Genomic DNA, 10,427 nt, shown 5'->3' with positions numbered 1-10,427 from the left:
AAAGTACAGCATCCCTTCCTGATCAAAACCCTTCAAAGTGTAGGGATAGAGGGCACATACCTCAATATCATCAAAGCCATCTATGAAAAACCAACTGCAAATATCATTCTCGATGGAGAAAAACTGAAAGCTTTTCCACTAAGGTCAGGAACACGGCAGGGATGTCCATTATCACCACTGCTATTCAACATAGTACTAGAAGTCCTAGCCTCAGCAATCAGACAACTAAAGGAAATTAAAGGCATCCAAATCGGCAAAGAAGAAGTCAAATTATCACTCTTCGCAGATGATATGATACTCTATGTGGAAAACCCAAAAGACTCCACTCCAAAACTGCTAGAACTTATACAGGAATTCAGTAAAGTGTCAGGATATAAGATCAATGCACAGAAATCAGTTGCATTTCTCTACACCAACAACAAGACAGAAGAAAGAGAAATTAAGGAGTCAATCCCATTTACAATTGCACCCCAAACCATAAGATACCTAGGAATAAACCTAACCAAAGAGGCTAAGAATCTATACTCAGAAAACTATAAAGTACTAATGAAAGAAATTGAGGAAGACACAAAGAAATGGAAAAATGTTCCATGCTCCTGGATTGGAAGAATAAATATTGTGAAAATGTCTATGCTACCTAAAGCAATCTACACATTTAATGCAATTCCTATTAAAGTACCATCCATCTTTTTCAAAGAAATGGAACAAATAATTTTAAAATTTATATGGAACCAGAAAAGACCTCAAATAGCCAAAGGGATATTGAAAAACAAAGCCAAAGTTGGTGGCATCACAATTCCAGACTTCAAGCTTTATTACAAAGCTGTCATCATCAAGACAGCATGGTACTGGCACAAAAACAGACACATAGACCAATGGAACAGAATAGAGAGCCCAGAAATAGACCCTCAACTCTATGGTCAACTAATCTTCGACAAAGCAGGAAAGAATGTCCAATGGAAAAAAGACAGCCTCTTCAATAAATGGTGTTGGGAAAATTGGACAGCCACGTGCAGAAAAATGAAATTGGACCATTTCCTTACACCACACACAAAAATAGATTCAAAATGGATTAAGGACCTCAATGTGAGAAAGGAATCCATCAAAATCCTTGAGGAAAACACAGGCAGCAACCTCTTCGACCTCAGCCGCAGCAACATCTTCCTAGGAACATCGCCAAAGGCAAGGGAAGCAAGGGCAAAAATGAACTTTTGGGATTTCATCAAAATCAAAAGCTTTTGCACAGCAAAGGAAACAGTTAACAAAACCAAAAGACAACTGACAGAATGGGAGAAGATATTTGCAAACGACATATCAGATAAAGGACTAGTGTCCAAAATCTATAAAGAACTTAACAAACTCAACACCCAAAGAACAAATAATCCAATCAAGAAATGGGCAGAGGACATGAACAGACGTTTCTGCAAAGAAGACATCCAGATGGCCAACAGACACATGAAAAAGTGCTCCATATCACTCGGCATCAGGGAAATACAAATCAAAACCACAATGAGATATCACCTCACACCAGTCAGAATGGCTAAAATCAACAAGTCAGGAAATGACAGATGCTGGCGAGGATGCGGAGAAAGGGGAACCCTCCTCCACTGTTGGTGGGAATGCAAGCTGGTGCAACCACTCTGGAAAACAGCATGGAGGTTCCTCAAAATGTTGAAAATAGAACTGCCCTATGACCCAGCAATTGCACTACTGGGAATTTACCCTAAAGATACAAACGTAGTGATCCAAAGGGGCACGTGCACCCGAATGTTTATAGCAGCAATGTCCACAATAGCCAAACTATGGAAAGAACCTAGATGTCCATCAACAGATGAATGGATCAAGAAGATGTGGTATATATACACAATGGAATACTATGCAGCCATCAAAAGAAACGAAATCTTGCCATTTGCGACAACATGGATGGAACTAGAGCGTATCATGCTTAGCGAAATAAGTCAAGCAGAGAAAGACAACTATCATATGATCTCCCTGATATGAGGGAGTGGTGATGCAACATGGGGGCTTAAGTGGGTAGGAGAAGAATCCATGAAACAAGATGGGATAGGGAGGGAGACAAACCATAAGTGACTCTGAATCTCACGAAACAAACTGTGGGTTGCTGGGGGGAGGGGGGTTGGGAGAAGGGGGATAGGGTTATGGACATTGGGGAGGGTATGTGCTTTTGGGTAAATTGGAAGGGGAGATGAACCATGAGAGACTATGGACTCTGAAAAACAATCTGAGGGGTTTGAAGTGGCAGGGGGGTGGGAGGTTGGGGTACCAGGTGTTGGGTATTATAGAGGGCACAGCTTGCATGGAGCACTGGGTGTGGTGAAAAAATAATAAATACTGTTTTTCTGAAAATAAATAAATTGGAAAAAAATCTTCTCAGAAACACTAAAAAGGAGGAGCTATGCAGGAGGACTGGATCTATCAGATAGGCATGCAGCACAATGTCTCTATAATTAATACAGCGTGGTAATGGCACATGAATAGACAGACAGGTCACTTGACCCTGGGTGGACCTTCCTCTCCCTGCAGCCACAAATGTGATTCATAAGCAGGTACTACCCTTGACTGAATCACACACACTGGTTTCTCAATAAGACTCTTCCAGGTTTGAGGGAGGAAGGACAACTAATTTTTCACCGTACAACTAATTTTTCACCGTGGTGTTCAAACAGGATCTGTTTAGGTCATCAGGTAAGACTTGCACACCAATCAATAAGTCACAAGACCAAACAAAGCTTAATTTAATGTAACCCAGGACTGCAGTGGACTTCTTCATGGTCACATCACATAGGTGACTCAAACCAGATTTATTTTCAAATAAAATCTCTCTGTCTTTGTCACACATATTACTGCTAAGCCATGTCACACCCTGAAAATGTGCCATTGGTGTTCTGGACGCAAATACAGTTCCTCTCCTTTATCTCTGTTACATTTAATTCATGGTCATGGCATATCATGCAAAGCCTTGACTATTTTTATACTTTTTTGTTGTTATTAATGAGCATATTAATATGAGATAATCAAGAAACTATACCACCTGCAGAACTTACCTTCCTCTTTTTTAAAAAATCAGATGGGGATTGGCCTATCTTGTCTATCATCTTCTCTCCCATAAACACAACTTGTCATGATTCCCTCAACTCTGGAGTGTAATTTCTTTAGGCAGCAAAATGGATTAGTTTGAACATCTGTAATGTCACTCATCTTAAATGTCACCATTTCCTTTTTATCAAAGCTTGCTCAGTACTCTTCAGCTCAAGGATCATTCTATTTTGTATATTCAGTGTATGTGGGAGGCTGACTATGTTCTAGGCACTGAAAAGTTACAGACAAATCTGTGCCCTGACTTTCAGGAAGCTTTCAGCTTATTGGAGAAAACCAATGCGCATACAGATAAATTACAATACAATGTAGCAATTGGGAGTCAAAATATCTTATATGATAGAGAGACTCTATTGACTCATGTAAACAAAAGGTCTGGAGGCTTCAGGCATGGCTTGATTAGGGATCTACCAGTGGTTTTCTGGAAAGTATGTAACAACTGACTCTCTGGAGAACAAAGCCTTGTTCCCCCATTTCCATGTTGTCAGTACTCCTGCCACGCCTATTTCAGGCCACCAGCATACAGTCACTGAACACAGACTGGAAAGAGATGTGCATAGTCACCTGCAGTCTGACACAGGCTCTCTCCAGCACACTGTTGCCACCTTCATTTTGCCACAAATTTCTTAATTCTTCCATTCCATATGCCAGTTTTGTCCTCAGGAGCCAACTAGCAACTCTACACTCTCTTGCCGGTGTCTAACGGAGGAGAACAAGCTTCTCTTTCCTTAACCATCAAGAACTTTCTGACCTCCCCGGAAATAATCACTGCAGCCAAAGAATGTTACTCCCAACCGGCTTGGCCTTGGAAATGTGTTTAATAAGGAACACTATGTGCCTCCCAAGGCTCTTCACTTCACCCACTAAGTGTTCCTTGTTGGATAGAACTGTCACCAAAACCACATAAGACAAGAATATAGTTTGTTTCTGTTAGTCCATTTTACTGGCTACACCAACCAGATTTCCCTTTCAGGACGGACACTGTCATCCCGTACTGCTGGGAGTGATCACTGGTGATGGTTCATAAATGAATTCCTCTGCAGGCATTGCCCTAGCCGAAAGGAGCTGTCTGCCCCTTTTGGGAAGAAACTGCCTCTAATGGCTTGTCAGTGAGTGGGTACAAAAGCCTGGCCCTGCCTCAATTCAGACCTCTCAGACCTCTCAGAAGGGACATCCCCGCTCCAGAGCGCCCCTAGAGGATCAGAGGCAGCCTTTGTTGCAAACATACAACAGGTCAACCTCTCCTACTGCTCCACTGGATTTCCCTCTTTCTGTTACATGCTGCCTGTGCCCCTTCCCCACTAACTCTTCTGCATCCAAATCTCAGTGTCTATTTCCAGGGAATACCAGCTCCAGTGCCCATCTCATAACCAGTCACTGGGGTACTCTTGACAAATCAAGAGTCATCACTAAAGCCTGCCCTGCTGTGGAGGAGGGTTTGAATGGATCCTAAGGAATACCACCAGCACTGTCTACACAATACAACATCCTGAGTGATATAAAATCACACAGACAATATCGCGATCCAACAAAGGCTGTACTGTAGGTGCTAAGAAAAAAGAACGCAGCCCCCAACACCCACAAATAATCACAGCTGGACCCTAATAGTAACACAAGCTGGTCTGACACTCATAACCAGGCCATTTTGTTCTCCTGCTGTGCAGAAACAGTCTTAAAGGAAACCAATCTCAGATAAACTTACTCTGAACCACGATAAAATGCAACAAAACAAGCTCACTGCATAAGTTTGTCTATGCAAAGACAAAATCAAGGTCACTGTGTCCCCCACGAAATCCAATCATAGAATTGTCCTCACTCTCTGGCGGTTTCCCATCTAGAGCAGATTCTTGATTTCTTAGACCCTCCCCAAATCACCCAACCAACGCCCAAATCTTATAATACGTTCTCCGTAGCATTCTGTTATGGAGATGCCCCATGGAGTATGTTTCCCTCTGTCAATGAATAACAGACCCACCTTGTTTCACTGCTGGCATGTCCCTGGTGGTCTTGGCTGAAGGTCAGGGACGGCACTCAATAAGCACGTGTGGGTGAATGAGTGTAGAGATGACAGAGCCAATCTCCTTTCTGGGGATGCTTCACAGAGGAGGTGACCTTGGAGTTGGTTCTTGAAGGATGACTGGGCTTTGCCAAGCAACCAGAATCGGAAAATCCTTTCCAGGCAAAGGAAGTGGCATGTGCAAAGGTCGGTAGCACAAACATGAGGATGATGAATCCGTGTGTGGCGGGTATGGGGAGGTGCTAGGATCAAATGTGCAGGTCCTTGTATGTTCACTTGATCCTGTTGACAAAGAGGATAGAGAAGTTGGAGGTAAAGAGCTCTAAATTTGAAATGTGCCTAAAAGGAGAATTACCTGAGTAGACATAAGCAATTTTCCCCCTGCCTCCATTTTTTTTTTTTTTTTAAATATGGAGTGGGGTGGGGAGGGAGGGTAAGACACTTGCCTCTGTTGAATCAAAACTGCATATTCTGAGTTCTCCCAATTTCCTTAATTTTAAATTTAAGGCACATGCCTGGCAACCGCAAGCCCTCTATTCCCTAATTATCATGAATTCTGAGATCTGAAAGTTGGGGCCAACAGTATTAAGTCCTGGTATGAATCCAAAAGCCCAAGAACAAGGGGCACAAATGTCGGAGGGCAGATGAAGATGTTTCACCTCAAGCAAAGAGCAAATTTGCCCTTCTTCTGCCCTTTTGCTCTCAGTGGACCCTGAATGGATTGGATGATGCTTACTTGCATAGGATAAGGAGATCTTCATTCAGTCTCCTGATTCAAAGGCTAATCTCTTCCAGAGACATCCTCACAGACACACCCAGAAATAACATTTTGCCAGCTATCTGGATACCCTGTAGCCCAGTCAAGTGGGCATGTAAAATTAGTCATCACACCTTGCAGATGGGTCATGAGAGCACAGTACTGTGTTAAGTGTTTGTTAATTATGGGTCTTTTGAAAATGACATAGCTGGTAAATTGAAGCAGACTGAAATGCCTACAGTCCTATAAGCCCTCCTTAGTGCCACCCTGGACCACAATTAGAGAAAATTTTGTGTCTATTTGGGAAATTCATGTTTTCATATTTTTACTACACGTGTATTGATAAGCCATGTAAGGTAGGTATTCTTCTGTACTTTCAGACATAAGTAGAATCACGGTGTGTGTCATTTCATGATGTGCTTTTTCCACTCAATACTATGTCTTGGGATCCAGACTTTCTGTTAATATATGTAAAACTCATAGATCTGTGCCAGTAAACATGTATTAACCATGATTTTCATAACTGTTTTAAAGATTGATTGATCGATCGATTGATTTACGAGAGTGAGCAGAGACAGCACATAAGAGGGGGTTACGGAGTGGCGGGGGCGAGGAAGAGGGAGAAGCAGACTTTCTGCTGCCAAGGAGCCAGATGAGGGCCCTGGGATCATCACCTTAGCTAAAGGCAGACACTTAACTGGCTAAGCCACCCAGGTACCACTATTTTACTAATTATTAACATGTGGATTTAGATCATTCCTTGTAATCACTTTATAGTAACTGAACATTAATTATACTATATTTTGTTTATTTCCAATTTTTTGCAACTATAAAGAATGCCCCATGGAATATGCTTCATCATATTCATACATTCACAAGTTTGTACTTACTGAAAAGTGGGTTGTAAGGAGAATGCATTTTAAATTTTGCTAGCTATTGTCAAATTGCTCCCCAAAATGTCTGTAACCATTAGTTCTTATAATCAATGTATGAGAATCCCTACTTTTCTAGATCTTTGCCTAACACTGTGTCAAACTTTTCAATCTGTCCACTAATATATTTTTAGTTCCTGTTCGCTAGTAAGTGAGATAGGACTTTTTCCCTATGTTTATTGGCCATTTGGAGATGTAACATTTTCTGGGGTCATGGAACCCCTTTGAGAATCTCCTTTAGAAAAATGCACATGAGTATTCACACCACACTTTGTACACATATGAAGGGGCTTCATAGAGCCCCTAATGACCATCCACGGACTCCTCAGAGCAGAGACTCTCGAACTGTTAGTGGATGTAAGAACCACGTGGGAAGCTTGTTCAAGCGCAGAATCCCACGACCCATTGTTGCACACCCTGACTCAGGGTGTCTGGGTAGAGTCCAAAGAGTTGTTACAGATGACAATTTTAAGAAAGACAGTTGTAAGGGTTCCTGGATTCCCTGGAAGAAAGCCTATCTGTGCTTTCCAAAATGTCCCCTTTTCCTATAGCTATGAAACAAAGGAGTCACTAAATTTAATATACACAAGCTGTAACTTGCCTTCAAACTGACACTGTTGCTACTTTCAAATCTGGAGTTACTACTGTCTGCACAGCCCGTGCCTCTCATCGAGTTGGCTAGGAGGGTGGGTGAAATGATGAAGAAATGGGGTTACGTGTGATGCAAAGAAAGACACGCAAAGGAGAAATTTTAGGAAATGCTAAGCTATGCAGCCAAGGGTACATAAAAAGCATCTTCCTACTAAATATGAACAGCTTGTGTTTGGAATGTCTTGTATTACTAATTTTAATACACAAGCAAGCTCATTTTTTATCTGTTAGATATTTTTAAAATTTATTTTTGTTGTTGTTGTTAGATACTTTAAAGATTCTCTTATGAAAAGAAGGAAACAAAGTGTTCCCTCCCAGATCTAAATTCACATATGTGACTATTATAAGATGAAGAAAATTGATTGCCTCAGCTGCAAATATGTTTTCTGTTTAAAAACCTAGTACTCAGGAAGCCATGAACCAAAGAATTTGCAGAACATTTTGAGAGCAGTTGAGCATCCTTTTGGTATGACGATGATGTTACACTGATACATTTCTCCCCTCTCTTTTTCAGGCCAGCAGATTTCAAGAGAGAATTAATCCTTGTTTTTAACCAAGTCACACGCAAATGCACTTCTCTCTGAGCTGTTCAAAGGCCAGCATCCTCTTGAACCTTCCATCTAATTCGGTTCTGCAAATGATGCCAGGAACAAGAATCAGGATCCGGTTCTAGGACTTTAGAATGACTCACTGGTTAACTTTGTTCCAGGACCAACAGCAAAATGACTCAGTTGCTCTGTCTATGAAAGTGGGGCAGTGATGCTGGCTGCCTGCCTCCCACAAAGGGATGAAGGAAGGCCAGGCTTGCGGGGGGCATTATATGGGTGGGGAAGAGAAGGGTGCTAAAGAAGAACTGGAAGACCGTGGAGGGGGCAAACCTGACCCAGAACTGAAAGAAATCTCTGAATAGGGTGTTCTATAAACAACGAGGAAATCCAATGGAGTCAACTCCCATCCGTTGTCCTTCTGGAGACTAGCTTTCTACTTTCATAGGTAATTCATTGGGTTCATAAAGCCCAGGCTTTCAGAAACTTTCTGATACCCATTATCTTGTTCATTTGGCCATACATTATTTCTCATCCTATTAGATTTTCCAGTCTAGACTGTATGTTCATTAAACATGGGAACTATGATTGATATATAGGTATACATATACCCAAGGTTAAATGCCTGGAACTCTCAATATAAATACTGTGTGTATTTAGCGAATGAATTCTCACACAGGGAATAAAATAAAACACACACACACACACACACACACACACCAGCATTTTCCCCCAGGATTCAAGCCAGGCAAAAGAACAAGTTTGGGGTTGGGGGGGATGTGCTGGGAAGACATTTCTACTTACATATTCATTCCTGCCTGTATTATTTATGATATAGACACATCTGCAGTAATGAAGACCAAGTAACCATGACTTAAACAGAATTTATTCTCTCTCATATAATGTGGCTGCTCCACAGAGTCCAAACTCGAGTTCCTTCCACCTTTCTTAGGGTGTTATTCTCATCTGCATGATCCAGGTAGCTCACCACAACACCCGCATCCTGGCTGAGTAGGAAAAGAAAGGAAAGCACATCTTTCCTTGCAAGAACACCACTCCTCACAGCCCTTTGGCTAGAACTCAGTCACATGACCGCACAGACTAGCTGCATGGGAGCTTGGGAAATGTAGTCCATATTCTGACAAGCCAAAGGTCCAACTAAACATCACTGTCCTCTAACAAAAAAAAAAAAAAAAAAAAAAAAAAAAAAAAAAAGGCAAGTAAGCAGGGGGGATGAATATTGAGGCAATTAGCCATCTCTGTCACACTGTCCAGCATCAAAAAAAAAAAAGTAAAAAGACGTGGATTTCCCAAATTGCTGGAAAAAAGCCCCAGTGGACTCAGAAGTAGCTGGCATTAGCTGCTATCATGAGTGTCCCAATCTACCTGCGGTCATTCCAGCTGTTCCTTCAGGGAAAAAGATCATTCTCAACTTTCCATACTTGCCTTTTAAAAGCCTGCACTTTCTTGTATTAATCTCTGATACTCTCAAACTTCCTTTCCTATGTCAAATTTGGGTTATCATACTACAGATAAAGTTTCATGTTTTTTGACCACTAGGGCAGGAAAAGCCCACTTTGATATACAAAGTCTAGTATACAAGACTAGAAAATTAATGCATTTGGTGTGAAATCAGGGATATGCCTGTATTCAGCTAGGAAAATAAGAACAAAAAGCCAGTGAGCATGCCCAACATGGTCATGATCAGACAACCTTCTAGTCATAAAAATTAAAGTAACCATATAATAGTTAAAATCTAGGGACTCCCCTCTACTTGCAGATGGGGTGCTGTATGACTCACAAATTGCTTAATAAAGCCAAACAGATTTTCAAATAAGAAAAAATAAAAAATAGTTAAAATCTACTGAGGACTTATTTTCTGCCAAGTGCTTTATCTGCATTATCTTACTTTGAATGCTAAAATTAAAAATAAGTTGAGGAAGGTGGTACTTTTACTATCTTCATTTTCAGCTGAGGAAACTGGGCTTAAGAGAGTTAAGTAACTTGCCCATGCTACCCAGCTACCAAGTGACAGAGCCTGGACTTGAACTCAAGAATCTAACACTACTATTAGTATCTTTAACCACTGAGCATACTGCTATGCTGGGGGAATAGAGAACTGTGAGTAGTGTCCCATGCAACCTTCCTGCCAACATTACAGGCATAGCTATAGACCCTGTCAATCACTCTCTCTGCAAGTATGGGGTGGGAGACCTAAGCAAGAAAACAGAAGTTCCAACCTTTAGTATTTAAGAAGTTGGCTTAGAAAATTAAAGCCACCATAGAGCCTTTGTACAATGAAAAAATTCAGAAAAACTTTAAATATATTAAAATAGTTCTACATTTGATAATTTTCTTGTCATTATTAGTATCCACAAAGTCTAAGGCTATTCCAAAAGTGAGACCGA

General features: G+C 41.1%; 1 long non-coding RNA gene across 1 annotated transcript in view; it reads right to left on the bottom strand.

Moving 5' to 3' along the window:
* Window positions 1–5,097: 5,097 nt before the first annotated feature.
* Window positions 5,098–10,427, bottom strand: part of LOC122891691 — a 148,114-nt gene continuing 142,784 nt past the window's right edge. The window contains exon 5 of the long non-coding RNA XR_006381310.1: window positions 5,098–5,416. This is a non-coding gene — a long non-coding RNA (uncharacterized LOC122891691). The remainder of the gene's footprint in view (window positions 5,417–10,427) is intronic.

This window comes from Neovison vison, chromosome 12 (genome assembly GCF_020171115.1).
Source record: "Neovison vison isolate M4711 chromosome 12, ASM_NN_V1, whole genome shotgun sequence".
Lineage (NCBI taxonomy): Eukaryota > Metazoa > Chordata > Mammalia > Carnivora > Mustelidae > Neogale > Neogale vison.
The sequence above is the reverse complement of the archived record's forward strand: the minus strand, read 5'-3'. Positions and strand labels throughout refer to the sequence as shown.